Source organism: Prionailurus viverrinus, chromosome A1, assembly GCF_022837055.1.
Source record: "Prionailurus viverrinus isolate Anna chromosome A1, UM_Priviv_1.0, whole genome shotgun sequence".
Taxonomy (NCBI): Eukaryota; Metazoa; Chordata; class Mammalia; order Carnivora; family Felidae; genus Prionailurus; species Prionailurus viverrinus.
In genome coordinates this window covers 218426715-218451404 of record NC_062561.1, presented here as the reverse complement: position 1 = coordinate 218451404, position 24690 = coordinate 218426715, and the positions used below count along the sequence as shown (strand labels likewise).

Below are 24690 nucleotides of genomic sequence, written 5' to 3'. Positions count from 1 at the left end.
GGCCCCTGGGTGGTTCAGTCGGTTAAGCGTCCAACTTGAGCTCAGGTCATGATCTCTCAGTCTGTGAGCTTGAGCCCCGCATTGGGCTCTGTGCTGACTGCTTCGAACTGGAGCCTGCTTCGGATTCTGTGTTTCCCTCTCTCTCTGCCCCTCCCATGCTTACACTCTTTCTCTCTCTTAAAAATAAATAAACATTTAAAATAAAAAAAATAATGTAAATTTATTTTCAAAAAGTCAATTTTCAAAATAAAATCCATACTTATGAATATAGAGAAAATATATAAATAGAATGTAAACATAAAAATCTTTCTTTGACTGTATACTTAAAAAACATTCTCCTTTGTGATTCTGTACAATACTAGAAATCGTACTGACTTACTATTTATAATAATATATGTTAAATGCCTGCCTGATACTGTTTTCTCTATGGTCCATAATGGATTTAATTAACTTTATTTTGAAGTTATCATTGTATTACCTCCAAAATATTTACTATGCATTATTTTTATTTTCATTCCATACATAAATCTTAAGTGACATATTTCTCAGCTCTTGGTATTATGCTTAGGGTATGATTCAAATACATTGGAATAGTTTTATCTCATTAAGTTGTTCTTGTAAAGTACATTAAAAACATATTTATCATAAACTTTAAAGACTCTACCAAAACAACTGTTTGGTCATAAAGTCATTTAAAGCATATTATATATGTTATTATATATATATTTCCTTGCTGAAATAAATAGATAATTTAATTTTTCTTAAAATTATCCATTTACTCTTACAAAATGTTTTATATTATTTTACATTTAAAAATCATTTTATACATCCTCTTTCTTGTGTTTTATGTACTATTCCATCAAAGTTTACTATATCACTTGAATGTGTGAAAAAAAATATGAACGTAGGGTTAAAGCCATCATCACTACCCAAAGGGAAACAACTCTTTAATTTTTGTTTTTAATTTTACTTATTTTTTGATAGAGAGAGAGCACAAGTGGGGGAGGGGCAGAGAGAGAAGGAGACTCAGAATCCTAAGTAGGCTCCAGGCTCGGAGCTGTCATCACAAAGCCCATTGCGGGGCTTAAACTAACAAACTGTGAGATCATGACCTGAGCCGAAGTCAGACGCTTAACCGACTGAGCCACCCAGGCGCCGCAAGGAAACATAACTCTTTAAAGACAACCCTGATCAAGATATAGGATCTTACTAACACGACAAGCCTGCTTAGTGCTGGCTATAGGTTATTTCTCCTATGAACATGTAACCAACGTTCTAATATTTTATCACCTAATGAAAGAGAATAATGGACTCTTAAAGATGACTGACCATATCTTAATCTCTGGTACCTATGAATATGTTATGTAACATAGCCAGGAGGAGTTAAAATTGCAGAATGAATTAAGGTTGCTCATAAATTGACCTTAAATGAGGAGATAGTTCTGGATTATCTAGTTTGGCCCAATGTAATTACGAGGGTCCTTGTAAGCCAAAGAAGACAGCAGAAAAACCGGTCAGAAGATCTGTGACAACAGAAGCAGAAGTTGGAGAGAAGTAGTCACTGAAGTAATCATTGATGATGAAGGAATGGTGGAGGGGGCAGGTCAAGGCCTAGGAATGCAGGCATTCTCCATAAGCTAACAATGGTTAGGAAATGGCCTCTCCCCTTGGTCCTCCAGAAGGAATGCAGTCATGCCCACACATTGATTTTAGCTCAGTAAGACCCATTTTAGACTCTTGACCTCCAGAACAGTAAGAGAACAAATTTGTGTTGTTTTCAACCACTGAATTAAAGATAATATTCTATAGCACCATAGGAAATTAATACAATAAATAATCTTGAGTATTTTTCCATTTTTGAATTTTATGTAAATGAAATAGAACAGTATGGTCCTTCTGTATCTGGTTTCTTCTATATGGCATTACAATTTATGATAGTGATGTACAAGCTCTACTTTGTTCAATTCACTGCTGCTTAGTATTCCATTATGGGAATATATGCAAATGTATGTATCTCTTCCAGTGTTGCTCAACCTTTTGTGATGTTTCCAGTTTGGGATGATTATGAATAATGCAATTTCAAACATTATTAAACATGTATTTGATAGAGAGTAGATAGATAGGAACAAATACATGGACAAGTACACATTTATATATGTAGGATTTTGTATATATGAGTAGAATTTCTGGGTCATAACATATGCATACATTTAATTGAAGGGATTCTGTCAAAATGTTTCCAAGTGGTTGTACCAGTTTACCCTCCCACAGCTAATGTACTAAATCCCGGGTGCCCCACATCTTCAAATATGTAATACGGTCATTTATTTATTCACTTGCTTACTTGTTTAATTTTAGCCATTGTACTGTGAACGTGGTCGACTATAATCGTGGTTTTAATTTGTACATCTCTGATCATTGTGTTTTGTGCAAAGCCAAACAAATTTTCTCTGGAAAAATTTGTTTCCAGATATTCATGCATTTTAAAAATGTACTGACCGTTCAGAGTAGCTATCTGAACCAAAAGTGAACTGGGGCTGCCTCATTGAGTTCACCTCCTTCCTCACCCCTACCCCTGCCATTATTCCCTGGCAACAGCTGATCATTTTCCTGTCCTTATTGTTTACCTTTCCCAGAATAAAAATGGAACCATACACAATGTAGCTTTTTAAACCTGGATTCTTGCAACACATTTGTTATGTTATATATATTTTTTTCTTTTTTCTTTTTTTTTTTTAATTTTTTTTTCAACGTTTATTTATTTCTGGGACAGAGAGAGACAGAGCATGAACGGGGGAGGGGCAGAGAGAGAGGGAGACACAGAATCGGAAACAGGCTCCAGGCTCTGAGCCATCAGCCCAGAGCCTGACGCGGGGCTCGAACTCACGGACCGCGAGATCGTGACCTGGCTGAAGTCGGACGCTCAACCGACTGCGCCTCCCAGGCGCCCCATTTTTTTCTTTTTTTTTTTTTGAGAGAGAGCGAGAGTGAGAGAACACACCCACATGAGCTGGGGAAGAGAAAGGCAAAAGGAGAGGGAGAGACAGAGAATCTTAAGCAGCCTCCACACCTAGCACAAAGCCTGAAGCAGCTAGATATCACAACTTGAGACCATGATCTGAGCCGAAATCAAGAGTCAGATGCTTAACCGACTGAGCCCCCCAGGCCCCCTAGGGCTGTCATGTGAATTTTCATTACTGAATAGCGTTCCATTGTATGAATGTACCACAGTTTACCTATTCACTTGTTAATATGTATCTAGAGCGCTTTAGATTTTTGTCAATAGTGAATAAAGTTGTTATTCATATGCAGGTTTTTTAAGAATTTGGATAAATACTTAGCAATATAATTTCTGAGTCATATGTATATATTTAACTTTATCGGTAACTCCAAACTGTTTTCCAAAGGGGTTGTATCATTTTCTATTTCCAACAACAATGTATGTGAGTTATCTCCTATAATAGATATTCACTGATATCTTGATTATCTCATGGTAATTTAAAATTGTATTTTCCTGATAATGATGCTGAGAGTCTTTCCATATGATTATTGCTATCATATATATTCTTTGGTGAAGAATCTTATTTGATCTTTTGCCTGTTGTTTAAACAAGTGTGCCATGATTTCCTTATCATTGAATTTTAAGAGTTCTTTATACATATTCTGGGTGTAAGTTCTTTATCATAAATGCATTTTATAAATTTTAAGCATAACCCATTGCTTTTATTTCCATTTAACAGGTCTTTCACAGAACAAAACTCTTAATTTTGATAAAGCCCAATGTACCTTTTTTCTTTTTTCAAATGTGTCTTTGTGTCATATCAAAAATTCTTTCCAAATCCAAGATCATGCTAGTTTTGTCCTATGTTTTCTTTTTCTATACATTTTGTATATTTTTTTCTTTTATATTTATGTTTTGGCCTATTTTAAGTTAGTTTTTGTATAATTTGTGATGTATGTATCAGGAATCATTTGTTTAATGCTTATTTATATATTTTGAGAGAGACAGAGAGAAAGAAAGCAAGAACAAGCAGGAGAGGGGCAGAGAGAGTGAGAAAGAGAGACTCCCAGGCAGTCTCCATGCTGCCAGCGCAGAGCCTGACTCGCGGCTCCAACGGATGAATCATGACTTCATGACCTGAGCCAGAATCAAGAGCTGGGCACTTTCCTGACTGAGCCATCCATGTGCCCCAGGAATCATGTTTTTGCATACAGGCATCTAGTTAGTCCTGCATAATTTATCAAAAAGTCGGTTCACTCTGTACTGAATTGCCTTTGTACCTTTGTCTAACATAAACCAACTATATCATTGGTTATACGAGGATATTTCTGGGTTCTTTATCTTCTCTGCTAACTAATGATTTTGCTTGCATTTTATACGTTTCTGACCTATTTGGAAATATTCATTTGTGAAGTACCTATCCAAGTTTTTTGCCCAGTTGTTGATTAGAAGATACATATATGTATATATATCTTCGTATATAAATATATAAGATTTTATTTAAATTCTAGTTAGTTAATGTATAGTATAATATTGGTTTCAGGAGTAGAATTTAATGATTCATCAGATATTATACTTTTTTAAGTGTATTTTCCTTAATGTTATGAATCTTTAGAAATCTTATTTTCAGATAAATATTCTTTACCACATAGTTGTTAACTCTGATTTTTACTAATATATATTTATAAATTCTAGAGACTCACGCATTGAAATGTAGTGACAACTAAAATCTGGCATTCAATCTACCTTACTCTGTATTTTCATATTGTATTGTGCATCCATTAGTAATGAAGATAGCACATTTTACTATAATTACAGGTTATGTGTCTTTCTGCTCCCACTCACTTGTAAGATTTCTAGGGGCAGAAACTGTGTTTTATGTTTCTAGATCCAGAACATTGGAGAGTTTTTGTCATAGAATTTCCTATATAACTAACTGCCCATTTCTATCTATCTATGTATCTAAGTATCTATCTACCTATCCTCTATCTACCTATAATCTATCATCAATCCTCTATCTACAGAGAGAAGCACTTACTTACTAATGCATTTCCTTCATGATTTTTCCCCATTCCCTTCGCTACTCATTTGCAACAGATTAGTTTCAGAGGAACCTGTGTTGTTATTTTCCCCTCTCTTGAAAAAAAATAATAAAGATCGAACTTTCCATTGGAAGTGTTTCCAATAATCAATGCACATTTATTACATGCATCCCCCTCTCTAATCACTTGGTTATTAACAGAGTAGATTCATATGTGTTTCCCTTCAATGTACACCCTTTATATTTTCTAATGAGCCAGGCCCTCAATATTGTGCTAAACAAAATGTGTACCAACATGATATAAGACGGTCTGAACACTGTGCAGTTTTTGTATTTCTTGAAATTTATTTGACATTGTCGACCCTTTGCACCTAATGGTGTTTCTCTTCTGGGCCATGGAAAAAACATTTTGGGCATTTAACAGACAATTTACTTTTGTCTTGATTGAGACATATAAGACCATTTTTGTACCATTAAAATGGAAAATTTAACAGACTGTTAATAGCATATTTTCAAGAATATTTCTAATCCAGGACAATGTTTTCCTTCTGCTTCCTTAAGACCTTGAAGCCCTGACTTAGGTAAACTTTCTTTGGTATAAATAAAGACCATAGAGGACCAACATTGTTCTTTGATCTTCCAGATATATGTTCTAAGAGGGCATAAATCCTCTCGAATTTGGGCTTAGAATAGTTTTGAAAAATTGGGGGGAAAATTCAGCTCATATAAAGGAGTTTTCCCTAATATTTCATGTCCTTAAAATCATATATCACCTATTTGCCATTACTAGCTGAAGTCATCATGAAATAAAAGTATTTACTAGTGGATTTAGTCATTATAAAATTAGGTGATATTTATTATGTTTATCCCAGCCGACTTCGCCAGCTTCTTGTTCTCATTTTCTAACTATAAACAGCATCCAATACAGTGCAATGAAATTATACAACTAAGTTGTGAAATGAAATTGTAAGATTTTTAGAAGGTGTAGGATGTATGAGAAATCATGACAAGATTATCAAATCTCACACAACGCTATTGTCACGTGGGGAGCTGGCAGCATTTGACCAGTTACCATGAAAGAAGGAAAAATGTGAAAATGTATATAATTTTCTGTCTTCACTGACAATGAATTAAATACCAAGAGAGATCAATGAAGGTCGGAAATAATTATTGAGAAATGACACACTTTAAGGTCGCTGCAAAAGACAAATGTAAAATAGATGTTCTGATATGATTTTTTTAAAGAAAATATTTGTGCTTCATTTCTTTAGGAAAAATATGGAATAAAATGTAATTTTACTAAATACAAAGTGAGGCTTGTATAAAATACATTGAGGTTTATTTTTCAAAATAAGGAGATATAGTCTCCACAAAAATAAAAGTTTCCTCTTCTTAATCGGCTCCCTTAAGGTAGTATTTACAAACCGGATATCTGATAGGCACAGAAAGTAGCATCTGCTTCCAACTTCCAAAATGATCTCCTTGCTTCTACTTTTGCCTATTTATAGTCTCTACCCAACAGCCCGTAATACGTTTAAAACTAATGTAAGATTATGTGACTTTTATACTTGAAGCCCTCCAGGAGTTTATATCTCCCTCAAAATAAAATTAAAAGTCTCCATTATACTCTCTAAGTCCATACAGGATATAGCCATCCTCACATACATCAGCTGTGACCTCATGACTTCCACTTTCTTGTTTGTTCACATACCTCTTCCAAACCTGGATTCTTCAGTATTTCTTGAACCATCCAAACATACTCACTTTCTGTGCCTCAGCATTTAACTATTTCTCTTGCTAGAATGCTCTATACTTTGATCTATATCACTTGTTGCTTCACTTTATTTAGATATTTGTTCCCATGTCTCCTTATCTAAGATGACTTTATTGATTATTTTGGTTCCAATGACCCTTCCCCCAAATGATCTGTCCCATGATCATACTTCATTTTCTTTATCAAACTTTGCATCAATGTCAGGGTATACATTAATTTGTTTCTCTCTCTCTCTTTTTTTTTTTCTGAGCTTGAAGACTTTCTTTTGTTTACCACTATTGATCTCACACCTAGCATTTAGTAGATAATCAATAAACATTTAACTTTGAAATAGAAAAACATACTAATGGCAATAAATGAAATGGGGTAGGCAAACAGCTCAAAGTTACTAGGCACTAACAATCAAGAAATAATATGCTCTACTTAATGTATTGTCTTTAGTACAGATGCTGTCAAAGCAGGCACAAATGTATTGCCTTTTAACACGTCTGACTACTGTGGGGAATGCCTACAACCAATAACAGACCTAAGAATCCATAAGGGTGTTTTATGCCGGCTTAACTCTTGTTGGAAATATTTCCTGTGGATTTTATAATGAATATAGTAATTACACCCTTCCCTTAGAACTATGAGAAAATCTTGATAGTGGTAATGATAAAAGTAATGTTAGGAATATAACAACCGTAGGTATAATGATTGCATATTTGTCACAAACCAGATAGTGATCTTGCATATACATATAAACATATTACATATATTATCTTGTACATTGTCCTCTTTGAAAAGCACTCTAATTATATATTGTAAACATGAGTAAATCCAGCTTTTGGGAAATCTAGAAATGTGCTCAAAGCTGTGTTCTATGTGATGGAAAATCCAGAAGCAAACCCAAGTCCACTTGACTTTAAAATATTAAAAACGTAACCTCCTCCAAGATGATGTTTCGTAATTTGATTCTCCATATGTAATGGCCTGTCATGATGATGAGGGCGGCTCCACCTCCCTCCTTCACAGAGAGAGGAATCATATGACTACCAAAAGGTAGTAGCTAACATTTTTAAGCACTTACTTCCCAGATTTCATTCTAGGAAACTTTTCATTTATTACCTGTTTAACAAGAAGTAAGTGGCATGGGAAGATTTTTTTCTCCATTTTACACATGAGGCATACAGGACATTAAGTTATTTACATTTCTCTCATAGTGCTCAGAAGTGCCAAATAATTCCCTGCACCCCCACTCCATAATTGTTTTATAGTGAGACAAACAGAAGGTTGTAACATAGGAAGGTCACAGCAGGTGTCTAGTATCTTCATTCAATGCTTGATCGGCAGGTGCCTTTATGAGCTGAGCCTGCTTTTGGAGACAGTAGTCCAAGCAATTTGATTTTGTAGACATCAAGAATCACTCCTTCCCTAGCACTTAGTAACTAATGGTGCTGGGAACCTTTTTTCTCAACTTAATAGGAATGTCCGGTAGCCCAAAGAGGACTCATAACTCCCTCTAGATAGACATGTTAAATATGATTGCCAGATATTGTTAGGTTTCTCGGACTGATATCTGGCTTGTACAGCTTTTCTTTGACAGACTCACTGTTATTTTCTCAGATCACTGTCCTACTTTCATCTATTATTGACAAAGGATCTAGGGAGATACAGACTGTATATTTCCATCTGCCTTTGTGATTTTTTTACTCATGAAAGTAGACTTTTCCAGTTTTTATTCAAAATACTTCATGATGGTTTGTTAAGCCAGAGATTAAATTATTAGCAAATTAAAATCTGCTTTACTTTACAAGTCTTTATGGAGGGTAGAATGGTCATTTATGGTAGTAAAATATTTCATAATTCCCGCAAATTACACACACACCACACACACACACACACAGTGTGTATGCTTCTAGGTGTTTACCAACCAACCCTTCAAAAACAACAGATGTGATTTGTACTCTTGGCCAATTTTCATGACATAAAACCTCCTGCCATGGAAAATTCCAAGCTCCTGTTTAATTTTCTAGGGTTACCATAACAAAGTACCACAGACTAGGCAGTTTAAACAAAGAATAGATATTGGGTCATACTTCTGGAAGATAGAAGTCTAAAATCAAGGTGTTGGTAGGGTTGGTTCTTTTTGAGGGCTGTGGGGGAAGTGTCCATGCCAAGCCTCTCTACTTGGCTTTTAGATGGCTATCTCTCTAAGTGTCTTCACATCATCTTCTGTACATGTCTGTGTTTACATTTCCCCTTTCTTTTATCTTAAAGTTTATTTATTTTGAAAGAGATAGAGAGAGAGAGTGCATGGGAGGGGTAGAGAGAGAGGGAGAGAGAGAATTCCAAGCAGCTTCCATGCTCATCACAGAGCCAGACACAGGCTCAGTCCCACAAATTGTGAGATCGTGCCGTGAGCCAAAATCAAGAGTTGGATGCTGAACCAACTGAGCCACCCAGATGCCCCTCACATTTCCCCCTTCTATAAAAATACCAATCATACTGGATTAGGGCTCACCCTAATGACCTCATTTCAACTTGATTACTTCTGTACCTATTACTAATGGTGACCTTATCACTAAATTCAGTCACAGTCACATTTTAAGGCACATGGTGTTAGGACTTGAGCTTTGGACAGACACAATCCAACCTATAACACTAGCTATGTGATATTACAGAACACAGATTTAGGAAGAGACTAATAATAATACATTATATAGTTTTTCTACCATACAGTAGACAAAAATAATCTCAAAAGGACAGATAATAGCAAATATAAAAAAATAATTAGAAAGCAATGGGTTGTATTTTACCCTTGAAAATATGTTTTATTTTGGGGTGCCTGGGTGGCTAAGTTGGTTGAGCGACCAACTTCGGCTCAGGTCATGATCTCACAGTTTGTGAGTTCGAGCCCTGCGTTGGGCCTTGTGCTGACAGCTCAGAGCCTGGAGCCTGCTACGGATTCTGTGTCTCCCTTTCTCTCTGCCCCTCCCCCCACTCATGCTCTGTCTCTCTCTGTCTCAGAAATAAACATTAAAAAAATTAAAAAAAAATAAAATACATTTTATTTTATTTTGTTTGTCATCCAACTAAAAAATTCTTGACATTTAAAAATAGGCTCTTGAACAACTATAAAAAACCAAACCAAACCAAACCAAAACAAAACAAAACAAAATAAAATAAATAAAAATAGGCTTCTAATAGCCAGTGTATGCCACTTCTAGTAAAACTATATGTAATCTCTCCATGTTTAATGAAAACATAAGTTCTGGGTTTTCATGTCTATTTAATTCCCATCTCTCTTGGATCACTTCTTTAATAAACCCTAATAAATCTTTATCCCTGTTCCTTCCACTCAATTTTGCTCTGAACCTAAAGCTGCTCTAAAAAATAAAATCTATTAAAAAAATTACAATCGTCTTACGCTCATAGATTTTGATGAATAGTTTGACTTTATATTGGAGGTTGTAATTTTTAGCTTATATTAAATTTGAATCCATATCTTTGCATAGGTGTGACCCCACCTATTAGCAACTAGTGAGCATATCCATTCTCAGTTGAATTTGTATCTTATAACAAAATATAGACTAAAAGAGGAAAAATATGTGATGAAAACATTTTAAATTTTAATATTTATTTTTTGAAAACACATTTGTGTACTATAGTAATTCTTACCTTCCATGTTATAGTTGTTTTAAAATATAAGAAAATTTAGCAATATTATCTGTATGAAGATTCATCTTTTCATACATACTCACATATGCATATAATTTTTAAAAATGTATAGATAATTCAAAGCCAATTTCAAGAAAGGAGTCATTAAAAACAATTTAAGAACATTTAATTTAATACAAAAAGATAATAATAGTCTTTCTAATGCTTTCCTTGGAAGATCACACGTACAGATTCAACTTTTAGTGAAAAAAAGTTGTTAAATTTTATATTTATAGGAGATTATTAGAATATAGCTAAAATCTACATATGGTTTAAATGGTCATTTGCTATTTGAATTATAATGAGACATACTTTTATATCAGAAAGTACAATGATAATGTTATTTCTTTAAAACTCAATGCCACTAATACTTTGGGTATTGATTAAAAATAAGGAATATATTCTTGTTAATTATTCTGTAGGCTACAGAGATTTCTATAAATATTGCCAATGAAGATTCTATTTGTATGACTTCACACAAAAACAAATTAAAAAAATTGAGTGATTCAAAAGTTTTTTTCCGTCAACATAAAATAAATAGGTAGTCATATTTAATTCATGAACTTATTGTTTGGGTGCTATATTAACCTTTAGTTATAAGATATGAATTACATAATTAACGGTCTACTTAAAAAATAAATATGCACTTCTTTCCCTCCCACGACATCATCACTGAATTTTTAGATTCTCTTCCTTCTAATTTTTGTGGCATATTTCTATGTGATATCTTATTTCTTTTCCATAATGACTCTGAGCCACCTAAGATTAACTCTATTACATCTACCACTTGGGCTATTGAAACACTCTCTTAACAGAAGTAATTGTCTCATGCACGTCTTGCTCCACTGCACCATAAAAACCACTTTCGAATTAATCTTGCTAAATTGCATATGTGACTATATCATTTTCGTACTCAAAAGTAGTCAATGGACTTCTAATTGCCTCTTTAGTAAAAGCCCAGAATGAGCTGTTCAAACCCCAATTAAAATATTCCACAAAAATATCTGAGTAGACATTTTTTTTTCAACTACAATTTACTAAAAGCATATTTTATACTACATGGTACCACATTATTCAGAATACAAAAGGTGAGCAAAACACGATCTCATTTTAGAGAGGGCATAGTCTAATGACACACACAGCAAACTAAGTCAACACAAATCAGTATGATCAACGGCGGTATAATGTGCTAGGAGAGTAAATATAAAAATAATAACCTACCTGGAAGCCTAAAGAAAATACTCATGTGGAAAGGAATATCCTATAGAATTTATTCTCCCCAGTGTGTTGAGTCTAACCAGAATGCCTTCCTGGGCTGAGGTAGTTTTATTGATTACTTCAGTTAAAGTCAAGGATGAATTTTGTATTGCCTTTTCTAATTCGATGACTTCCATCATAGGGATAACTTTCCGGAGTGTGAATTTAATAACTGTGAAATATACCTCTTGGAAACTCCCCCAAGAAACCAGAGGAGGTTTGGAAGAGGCAAATATATTTTGACTATATTTTGTATGTGGGATGTGTTGTGTTGTGGAACTGTGGATGTCTGTTAGGCTGAATTTTTCTTTTTGTTTTTTTTTTTTCATGGACCAGCAAGTGTAAGTCCTGATGGAGAGGCAAGGCGACGATGGTCTGGGATGCACAGAGCATCAGAGGGGGCTCCCAGAAAGGAGGAAACGGGTGCGAAGAGCAGCTTCTGTCACCCACCCTTCCCAGAAGCCAATTTCATGGGCTCTCAGGAGTACTTCAGAGCCAGCAGGGGAGACCTGGCATGAGAAACACATAGATGGCCTGTGAGCTAGCCGCCCCTTGTCCCAGATGCAGCTGCCAAAAAGGAGCCTGCCTCATGTCATCTATCAAGCAAAACCCAGTCCTCTTCTTGCCCCAACCCCTGACCCCCACCCACCTCTTGCCTGCCAGATCTCACAAGCTAGAGTTAACTGCACATGCACAGGACACAATTTTGAGCCTTCCTTGAGGCCTAAAGCCTGGTGCCCGAACATAGGCTTCTGCTGCAGAATCCTAGGGCCCAACCAGACATCTGTCAAGGTCCAAATGGTCTCCAAAAGATATCGATGTCCAAATGTATATCTGTAATTGTTATTTTATATGGCAAAAGAGACTTTGCATTAAGTCAGGGATCTCGAGATGCAGAAATTGTCCTGAGTTTTCCTGGTGAATCTAATTTTAGTTACAATCATCCTTATAAGAGGAATACAGAGTGAGGTTCTACTACAGAAGAAGAGTTCTATACTATGTTTATGGCTTTGAAGTTGGAGGAAGTGACTGATCCAGGAAATAAATGCAAGGAATACAGAGTTAGAACCTCAGAAAGGCAAAGGAACAGATCTCTCCTCTAGAGTCTTCAGACGGAATGTGACCTTACTGACACTTGATTTTGGATTTCTCACCTCTAGAACTGTAAGTACATAAATCCATGTATGTTTCAAGCCATCAGATTTTTGGCAATTGGTTTCAGCAGCTATAGCAATATAATAGTGTGGTGCAGGAGTTGGAATCACCCTCTGCTGTTTTCAGATGAATTGCACGGTAGGGTTAAGGAGGTGCAGATTACGTCATGGTCACAATTGATTTTGTGAGTTTGAAAGAAGTGTATCTAGGCATTTTCTCTTCATGAAGGAGGACACAGAGCTGACTCAGAGAGGAAAGATTATTGGTATTCTTCCTATCTTCATGCCTCCCAGGGTCTAATGTGTTTTTTTTTTTTTTCCAAGTGCCAGGACTTTTCCTCTCTAAAATCACCAGAAAATTGTGAGTCCCATTGTAATAGCCAGATATTAGCTTTTTACTAATCATCTTTAACTCACACCCACAAGTTTTCCTGTAAGAGTCAAGTACTATTGAAACAAAGACATTTCTTTTCAAAATTCATCAAGATCTATTATGTACTGAAATTTGGTCCACATGGGCCACTACAGGGGAGCTCTGCAGTAAGCCATGAACTCAACCAAATGCTCATTATCCTTTCACACTAGGACTAGAATATCATAAAGAAAAGTGTAGTCTTTCAAAGCAGTTCTTTGGCTGGTACATAATGTTGATTTTCCTTTTTTTGATTACAAGATGAAGATAGCGATTTTCATGTTTATTTATTATAAGATGTTTAAATAGACTTTGTTTTTTAGAAGAGTTTTAGGTTGACAGCAAAATTTTATATGAAGTACAGAGTTCCCATATATGCTCAACTGCCGCAATCCAACCTCCCCACTCTCAACATCCCACATCAGAGTGTACTTTTGTTACAACTGATAAAATTACATGGACACATCATTATCCACCAAAGTCCATAGTTTACATTAGGGCACACTGTCAGTGGACTGGGTTTTGTCAAATGTACACCACATCATCTACCACTGTTGTAGTATCATATAGAATAATCACATTAAACTAAAAATCCTCTGTTCTCAGCCTATTTGTCTCTCTCCTCTGAACTCTTGGCATTCACTAACCTTTTTAGTGTTTCTTTGGTTTTGCCTTTTCCAGAATGTCATAGGTCAGAATCATGCAGTACAAAGCCTTTTGGTTTCTCTCAATAATGTGTTTCACATTTCCCCATATCTTTTTACAACTTGATGACTCATTTCTTTTTAACACTAAATAATATTTCATTTTCTGAATATATCGCAGTTTATCTATTACTTCGGTGAAGGGCATTTTGGTTGCTTAGAAGTTTTGACAATTATGAATAAAGCTCCCATAACTATCTTGTGAAGGTTTCTGTTTGGGCATAAATTTCCAACTCCTTTGGGTAAATATCAAGGAAGAAGATTGCTGAGTCAAATAGTAAAAATATGTTTAGTTTTGTAACAAACTGTCAAATTGTCTTTGAAATGGTTGTACCATTTTGCATTCTCACGAGAATGTGTGAAAGCTTCTATAGCTTCATATCTTCACCAGCATTTGATATTGTCATGTCTCAGAGTTTTGCCCTTCTCATAGGTTTGTATCACATTGTTCTTCTAATTCACAAATCCCGAATGTTATATATGTTGGATATCTGTTCATATGACTATTTTCTGCTTGTATATTTTCTATGCTAGGATGTCAGTTCAGGTCTTTGGCCCATTTTTTAATTGGGTTGTTTATTTTTTTATTGCTGAGGTTTAAAAGTTCTTTGTCTATTTTGGATGTCAGTCTTTAATCAGGTATATCTTCTGCAAATATTCCCCCCTGCCCCAATCATAGCTTGTATCTTCATTTATTTTTTTTTGACAGTATGTTTCACAGAGCAGTTTTCTTTAACTTCTTATTTATTTATTTATTTATTTATTTATTTATTTATTTATTTTTAGAGAGAGAGGGTACAAGTGATTGAGGAACAGAGAGAGAGAAAGAGAGAGAGAGAGAAGCGGGGCTCACCCAAAGCAGGGATTATGTTCACCTGAAACGGGGTTCAAGCTCATCCAACACAGGTAGAGCAGATTTTTTTAAAAATTATTTTAATGAAGTCCAGCTTATCAATTATTTCTTTCATGGATCACTTGATGTTGTATCTAAAATGTCATCAACTATACTCAAGGTCATCTGGATATTCTTCTACATTACTTTCTAGAAGTTTTAAGGTTTCAGATATTACATTTACATTATGATCTATTTTGAGTTAATTTTTGTGAAGGTTATAAGGTCTGTGTCTATATCCTTTTTTTCTTTTTGCATGTGAATGTCCAATTTATCTAGCACCATTTATTGAAAATACTATCTTCTCCATGATATTGGCTTTGTTCCTTTGTCAAAGATCAGTTGTTTATATATGTGGGTCTAGTCCTGGGCTCTCTACTCTGCTTGTTTGATTTTTTATGTGGAGTCTATTATTCCACCAATACCACACTGTCTTGACTGTGCAGCTTTTATACTTAAGTCTCGTAGTGGAATGGTGTCAGTTGTCTATTTTGTTATTCTCTTTCCAAATTGAGTTAGCTCTTCTGGGTCTTTTGCCACTCCATATAAATTTTAGAATCAGTTTGTTGATATTCACAAAATAACTTGTCAAAACTTTAATTAAGATTTTATTGAATCTATACATGAATTTGGGAAGAATTGACCTCTTGACAATATTGAGTCTTCCTATTCATAAATATAGAATTTTAGTTTAAAAAAAATCTCATCAGAGTTCTGTAGTTTTTCTCATATAGTTCCACTATTTGTTAGAGTTATAGCAAAATTGTTTATTTTAGGGGGTGCTAATGTAATTGGCATTGTGTTCTATTTTCAAATTCTTTTTGTTCATAGATCGCATGTAGACAATGATGGGCTTTTGTATATAAAACTTGTATCCTACAACTCTGTTATAATTGCTTATTAGTTCCAGGAGGGTTTTATTTTATTTTTTTTTGTCATTTGTTTAATATTTTCTACATAGATGTTTTCTAGTTTTACTTCCTCATTTCCAATCTTCATGTCATATATATACCTAAATGCCCTGGCTAGAGCCTTCAGTACAATGTTGAATACTAGTGAAGACAGCAGATATAGTTATCATGATTCTGATCTTAGAAGGGAAGTAAACAGTCTTCACCATAATGTATGATGTTACTTGTGGATATTTCTTAGATGTTCTTTATCAGGTCGAGGAAATTCGCTTCTATAATTCATTTTCTGAGTGTTGTTATCTGAAATGGTGCTGGAATTTGTCAAATGCTCTTTCTGTATTTACTGATATGATTCAGTAGTTTTTGTTTTTCATCCTATTGATATTATTTCTCATATTAATAGATTATATTAATTGGTTTTCTCTTGTTGAACATTTGAATACAGTCTTTTAATATTATTTGATTTTGTTCTTATGGGCAGTTGATTGGAATCAGTTGAATCTTTTCAAGGTTGGCTTTTACAATTTATCTGGACAGATCCAGAGCATTCTTATTCAAGGGTTAATTTTGCCTTGCTCTCATGGCAATACGTTTCTGAAAATTCTGCTGCTATATCACATATTTTTTTTCTATCAGTCATGCAACAAATTATTCCCGCTTCTATGTGATCTACAGATACTGTCCTTTCTATTCATTTATGCTGATTTTCGCCCCAGGCTTAAGTAGTTTCTTCCACACATGTAAAGATCAAAAATCAGAGGAAAAAAATCCAGGAGCTCCTCTGTCGAATTTCAAAGCACTCTTTTTGTATTGCTCCCTCCATCCAGTACTTTGTTTAGTAGACTTTATCTGCCTTTGCTTCTCTAGACTCCAACAATACCTACAAATTAGTCATAGTATCACACTCTCTGGGTTCCGCTTCCCTGTGCTGCAGTCTTCAAACTGCCTCCACAGAAGAAGTTAGACAATTACAAGGCAACCAGTCTCCATCCCTGCTCTCTGTTTTTTGCATGTCCTTTGATTCCTGGAATTCAAAGTCTGAAAACTATTTTTTCATAAAATTTTCCAGTTTTCTAGTTGTTTAAGACTGGAAGGTAAATATGATTCCCATGGCTCCATCTTGGATGAGAATGACATTTCTCGTCTTATACAACGATTTATTCATTTATGTAAATCCATGTGACATATGGATAACTTATAATGGATTCTTATTTTATACAGTGGGTTATATCATTATTTATAACCATATACAGATTGTTGTGTATTTATCCAATTGGAGAATCTTCAAGCTGGAGTCTGTGTTTTTTTGACACGACCCCATCATTCTTTGCACATTTGTTGTCTTGCACAAAAAGATGTCATGGCTCATCTTGCACCTTTATTTTTTAATACTATTTTATTTCTTGATGCCTTCCTGGAGTCAGAAGTCACATTTCTCTGAAGAACCCTGGCTGTATTTAGTGAAGAACAGTATTTCAAAACCAAAATCTGGGTGCTAATCTGTGTTCATTGATCCCCATACCATATTGTGCCAGCACTATATGGCTTTTGATTATTCAAAAGTATTTCTTACATTAATGTTTCATAGTTTCATTAAACTTAACTTTAGCGTTTCATGCAAAAGCTATTCATTCCAAGCTTTGTAGGTTTCTTTCTTACCATTAATGAAATGTCTTCTTTATGTTTAGTTTGGGGTATGTAAATAAGTTGCTATAATATATTTAGATTGTATTCAAGTACTTTACTAAAGTCCTAATTTTCTTATTTTCTTAGATTTGCTAGGTGTTATTTGAAAATAGTAACTTTTGTGCCTGTTCCATGAGTTAAAACTCCTAATTCTATTTCATGTCTTAATAATTTTATAACTAAACTGGAAATTAAAAATTAAATGTATTAGTCATCCACTAAACATTTAAAATGGGTAAGTTGAATAATATTATGCTTGAAAATAAATTTAATAAGATCTCTTTATAGACTTCTGCTCCTAAAGACAATATTTCATCATCCTCGTGTGTCCTGAAATTTTCTATAGCAAATTGTCCCAGTCTGGTTCTCTGTTACACATAACACAATTCTTAAGAATATTAGTAATTAAGCAAGCCCACTAAAAGAAAATCTTCATTAAGCAGAGTCAGGTAATCTCTTTATTTCAGGGCTCATCAGAGCCATTGCAAATCTAATGTGCCCTATGATCCTATGGGTTTTGTGTTGAAAATAAGGATAACTGTTGACCTTGAAATACTTTGTTCTGCTTTTCTACTCTTAACAGCTCCCTGAACTGAGATCTGTGGAAAATCCTTTAGAAAATAGTATTCTCTGACTTGGCTGTTCTTTCTTGTTCTGATACAAAATTTTGTGCAAACCTTTTTTTCATTCCTCTTTTAAGGATTTGTTTTCATAATCGAAAAAAACTTATATTTTCACTGGTTTTACTTATATAATAATTTAAGATATGCACATATTGGTTATTTGCCTACAACTACTCTCTCACAAGATGCACATATATTAATAATGATCTAGAGTCACAGTTAAACATGCTAAAGTTATGTCGTTTAACATACAGAACAGGTTAGGTGTAGGATGTAACATGTATGAAGAATACTGAAATCTGACTAGTGCAACATACAGAAGCTGATCTTTAAAGCACTTTTATATATTCATAATATTACACTTTTATGCATATAGGTAATATTCAACTTAAGTTGACATTTAATATTTAATGTCCTCGAAAAAAGGACATTATGCCTCGTTTTAACAAAATTAAAGTGCCTTAAGATATAATTTTTGTATATCCAAAAGCATAACAGTTTTTACCAATGAAAGAACATTAATGGTTAATGTGGCCACTTCCTGAATTAGTTTGATGAATTTTACGGACTGTGTCTTGTCATCTATGCAGTCTGTGATTTGACCTATGTGTTCTCTAAATCCTTTCTGTTTCTGTAAATTCCTATGAATTATTCTTAAATTAAATCTTAAAAGTAATTTGCCTTTCACCATGTACCAAATCGAACTGCATGACAATGTGAGAATTTGCTTCAAAACAAATAGGCTCTATTCCCCTTTGAACTGTCTGTGATCTTAGAAGTTTGACACTAGCTGTATTGGGATAACGCAAACAGCAAAGTCATCTCCTGCTTCTGTGACTATTTCTGTGACTCTTTTGGTAGAAAAAGAAAGGGAAAATAACTTTCCCTCGCTAAATATCACATTTTATATCTAACCACATAGGGCATTCAGTCTTGTTGCTATGGGAGCATCTGGCATTTGCTCTGCTTGGATGATCTTGGGAATTGAAACTTTCAGCAGCCAAATGAGTTCCCAAGAACTTCTAGGGCCTTGGTGGATAGGAGTCTAATGAAGATCAGTTTACATTTTTTACATGACTTTCATTAAATAAACACACAGAAAGCTAAAACAAACCTGGAGGTCTTTAAAACACTGATATCTTGGATTTTGTGGCAATAGTTGCATGCTGCTAAGTCAATCATTTCAAAATGATAAAAATTATTTTCAGCGTTGGTTTTCAGTTTATTGCAGTCAGTCAGCCTAGTTAAAATGCACTTCGTTGTTTAGAACTATCCTGAATGATTCATTAAAAAAAATTTTTTAACGTTTTATTTATTTTTGAGACAGGGAGAGACAGAGCATGAACGGGGGAAGGGCAGAGAGAGAGGGAGACACAGAATCGGAAGCAGGATCCAGGCTCTGAGCCATCAGCCCAGAGCCCGACGCGGGACTCGAACTCACGGACCGCGAGATCGTGACCTGGCTGAAGTCGGACGCTCAACCGACTGCACCACCCAGGCGCCCCTGAATGATTCATTTTAAATAAATGATAACTGTTCAACTTTTACTTTGGCTCTTTTCTGCCTCACGTTATAATGTATCAACAGTGGGGAAATTCTTTTGAAAAAGATTTTCTTCAGTAATGATTTTGAGGTTGGTTTGTTCCTATCTTTGCATTTTCCCAAAATATTAATGTTTAGAAGATCCTGAAAAATCTTCTAGTAGCTCATAAAATTTTTGGTAAAATGAATAGCATATATTGATCTCTTTAGCATTATCTGTTAGATAAGAAAATTTACATTTTCTGTGTGTAGTGATTGAGAAGTTATAAGTAATTTAATTTTTTTTTTTAGCATTTATTTATTTTTGAGAGACAGAGAGAGCGTGAGCAAGGGAGGAGCAGAGAGAGGCACACACAGAATCTGAAGCAGGCTCTAAGTTCTGAGCTGTCAGCACAGAGCCCAACGTGGGGCTCGAACTCACAAACCAGGAGATCATGAAGTCAGATGCTTCATGAGTCTGAGCCAAAGTCAGGCTGACTTTGATGGCTGAATCGACTAAGCCATCCAGGTGCCCCTTGAGAAGTTATAAATAATTTACATTTATAATCATACTTTGGTTGCCATTCTTGCTCTTAATTTTATATTTCTGATTTTCACAAACTTACAGGTAGTAAGTTACACTTCTGTTTTGTTTTTCACTGGCTATTAATTTATTCCTTAAAATCATTTTATATATTGCCACATAAAGAAACATTTTATACTCTTTTTCTTTCCTCATGTGAACAATTTATTTAAAAATACAGAATATGGAACAGTTGCTAGCATGTTCATTTATTTGTTCAATGGCTCTGATTCAGCAAATTATCAAAACTTGCTTGAATTATAATGTCAAGATTTATTAAACATTTGCTTATTTTACCCTAACCTTAATTAAACTAAACTAAAACAGTATTTTAATTTACATGTGCCTAGAAAACGAAGCACTTCGTGTTTTTTGTTTTGTTTTGTTTTGTTTGTTTTTTGTTTTTTTTGAGAGAGAGAGCACAAGGGAGATGGAGGGGTAGGAAGAGAGAAAATCCCAAGCAGGCTCCATGCTGTCAACACAGAGTCTGGTACGGGGCTTGATCTCTTGTTCTCTTTAACTGCGAGATCATGATCTGAGCTGAAACCAAGAATTGGACACTTTACCGACAGAGTCACCTAGGTGTCCCAACAAACCACTTTTAAAATAGCTTCTTATACACTAGAGTTAGGTTTTAAATCTAGATTTAAATATTAAATTAGATTTAGATTTCAAATGGTGAAATATTATATGTATATATATATATATATATTTTTTTTTTCTTTTTACTACCTCCAGCTTAAGTTCTGAACCAAACTCAACTTGAGTAGGCTACTTTGTCTCACTCTTCTCCTCCCACTCCTTTTTTTTTTTTTTGAGTCAAGAATTAAAAAAATATAAAAGCTTGAAGTGATATTGCAAATTATACAATTTTTATTTATTTATTTATTTATTTTTTGCCAAGTTATTGCATTTTATTAAATTGCAAAATTATTTTTACTTTGATGTAAACCTCCTTAACTTACAAATGTAGATCATTATTTGAAACTATTACACATGTACATGTGTGGCGTTTGCTCCCCGTTCACGGAAGGCCTAACTCCAGTCACGTACAGAACGATAAGGAAAACTGCCTAAAGAGCTCAGACTTCACCGTTGACCAAATTTTCATAACAAATAGCACAAGTAACGCTTTGGAAAAGCAAGCCGCCTGACAGCTCAGGCAACCTCGTTCAATAGAAACTACGGTTTAAAGGCACAACGTGTTTGAGGAGGGCGAGGCGTCCCGTCCGGACCGATCCGGCAGCCCTCCCTTCAAGAGTCACTGTTGCCTAGATCTAACTCCAAATGGAAATGTCAGGGGTGGAAAAAGGCCTATTTGGTCATTAATGTGTCCATTTTTTGGCCAGCGCACAGGTCATCCCTACAGTCACGTTCCAGGGCTTTGCAAATTATACAATTTAAAGCCATAATAACACATCCTACCAAATGAAGGCTTTATACTTCTATATACTCATAAGTGTTTATAGATATTATACATAGCACATATATATTCTATAGATAACGTATACTGTACATATTTCAATTTCTACTCTACCTCAGACAAGTTTTAACCACCCTAGGTGTTATGCAGTATAATGGACAATTACCATTTTACTTGTTCCTTAATACCATAATCAGTCTGCTGGACCTGTGATTTCATGGTTACCTCATTTTTTGTTTGTTTGTTTGTTTCCATCTTGGGACAAAGGCAGTATGTAAATAGAAACTGAAAGAACTTTACAATGGATTAAAAAAAGAGAGAGAGAGAGAGAGAATCCCATTTACAATGACACCAAAATCCATACACTACCTAAGAATAAACCTAACCAAAGAGGTAAAAGATCTGAAAACTATAGAATACTTATGAAAGAAATTGAACATGAGACAAAGAAATGAAAAAACATTCCATGCTTATGAATTGGAAGAGCAAATATTGCTAAAATGCCTACACTACCCAAAGCCATCTATACATTTAATTCAATATTTATAAAAATACCACATGCAATTTTCATAGAGCTAGAACAAACAATCCTGAGATTTGTATGGGGTGTCAAAAGATCTGAAATAGCCAAAGGAATCTTGAAAAAGCAAGGAAAAACTGGAGACATCACAATTTCAGACTTCAAGCAATATTACAAAGCTGTAATCATCAAGACAGTGGGGTATTGGCACAAAAACAGACACATAGACTGATGGGTTAGCACAGAAAACCCAGAAATAGACCCACAATTGGACGGTGAACTAATCTTCAACAACACAGAAAAGAATATCCAATGGGAAAAAGTCTCTTCAACAAATGGTGCTGGGAAAACTGGACAACGACATGAAGAAGAGTGAAACTGGCCCATTTTCTTACACCATACACAACAATAAATTAAAAATAGATGAATGAGCTAACTAAATGTGAGATAGGAAACCTTCAAAATCCTAGAGAAGAACACAGGCAGCAACCTCTTTGACACAGGCCTTAGCAATTTCTTACTAGACACATATCCAGAGGCAGGGGAAACAAAAGCAAAAATGAACTATGGGGACCTCATAAGATAAAACAAAGAAGCGAACAAACAAACAAACAAAAAACCACAACTTCTTAACAGCGAAGTAAACAATCAGCAAATCTAAAAAGGCAGGCTACAGAATGGGAGAAGATATTTGCAAATGACATATGAGATAAAGGGTTAGTATCTAAAATCTATAACGAACCTATCAAACTTAACACCCCCAAACAAATAATCCAGTTAAGAAATGGACATAAAACATGAACACACATTTTCCAAAGAAGACATTCAGAATGGCTAAAATTAACAGCACAGAAAACAACAGAGTTGGCAAGGATGCAGAGAAAGGAGACCCTTTTCACACTATTGATAGGAATACTAACTGGTGCAACCACTCTGGAAAACAGAATGGAAGTTCCTCAAAAATTTAAAAATAAAACTACCCTACACCCAGCCATTACACTACTAGGTATTTAACCAAAGGGTACACAAATGTAGATGAGAAGGGTACATGTTCCCTGATGTTTATTGCAGTATTATCAACAGTAGCCAAACTATGGAGAGAGCCCAAATGTCCATTGACTGATGAATGGTTAAAGAAGATATGATATAAATATATACAATGCAATATACTCAGTCATACAAAAGAACAAAAATTTGCTATTTACAACAACATGGATGGAGCTAGAGAGTAATACGCTACGTGAAATAAGTTAGTCATAGAAAGACAAATAAATGATTTCATTTATATGTGGAATTGACGAAACAAAACAAATGAACAAAGGGGAAAAACATAGAGAGTGAGGCCAACCAGGAAACAGACTCTTAACTATAGAGAAAAAACTGATGGTTATCAGAGACGAGGTGTGAGGGGGGATAGGTTAAATAGGTGATGGGTATTAAGGAGGGCAATTGTGATGAACACTGGGTGTTATATGTAAGTGATGAATCACAAAATTCTACTCCTGAAATCAGTATTAGTCTATATTTTAATTAACTAGAATTTAAATAAAAGCTTAAAAAAAAGAAAAAAGGAAAACAAGGAGAATGAAGGTAGTAAAAGTGCAAATGTCCTTTTGGTCCATGTATTACACATACCTGCACACATTGTAGACCCAATTTCTTAGGAACATTCTGGCCAAAATTTCAGTTTTATGTATTTATATTTATTATTATTGTTAACATACCTAACTCAATGTATACATACATGTATAATATATATTTATAAATATATCTATATATAGATAGATAAAGTATATACCCACTTTTGTATATACATACTGTTTAATGTATTATGTATTTTGTACATGTAAGTTTTGAACATTTATATGTAAGAATATATGCAATATATATACACATTTGTATATATATATGTATGTGTGTGTATATATATGTGTATATATATATATATATATGTAACTTTACTTGAATTTGGAAATATTTAAACCTTTAATTGGTAAGATGTGTTATTATGGCTTTACATTGTATAATTTTTCAATATCTCTTCTAGCTTTTATATTTTTAAATTCTTGACCAAGATAAAAATAGATGGGAGAAGGAGAGTGAGACAAAGTAGCCTTCTCAAACTGAATTTGGCCCAGAGCTTAAGCTGGGGATAGTTAAAAAAAATCTAATATTTCACCAGTTGAAATCTAAATCTAACTTAAAATTTAAATCTAGATTTAAAATCTAAATATAGTTTATAAGAGGCTATTTTAAAAGTGCTGTAGTTTTTTAAGCACATGTCCTTTCTGTATCCTTTCTACTTGAGACTTGCTTAGCCATGACTTAAAGAATAGAAGCACTAGGGGCACCTGGGCGGCTCAGTCAGTTAAGCCTCCGACTGTAGCTCAGGTCATGATCTCACAGTTTATGAGTTCGAGCCCTACGTCGGGCTCTGTGCTAACAGCTTGGAGCCTGGAGCCTGCTTTGGATCCTATGTTTCCCTCTTT

General features: G+C 34.5%; 1 long non-coding RNA gene across 1 annotated transcript; it reads left to right on the top strand.

Moving 5' to 3' along the window:
• The first annotated feature begins 1048 nt into the window (after positions 1-1048).
• On the top strand, positions 1049-22961 carry LOC125172810 (uncharacterized). The gene is made up of 4 exons (XR_007154843.1): positions 1049-1059; positions 8114-8120; positions 9103-9107; positions 22838-22961. It is a non-coding gene; the product is annotated as an uncharacterized LOC125172810 (long non-coding RNA).
• Positions 22962-24690: the final 1729 nt, after the last annotated feature.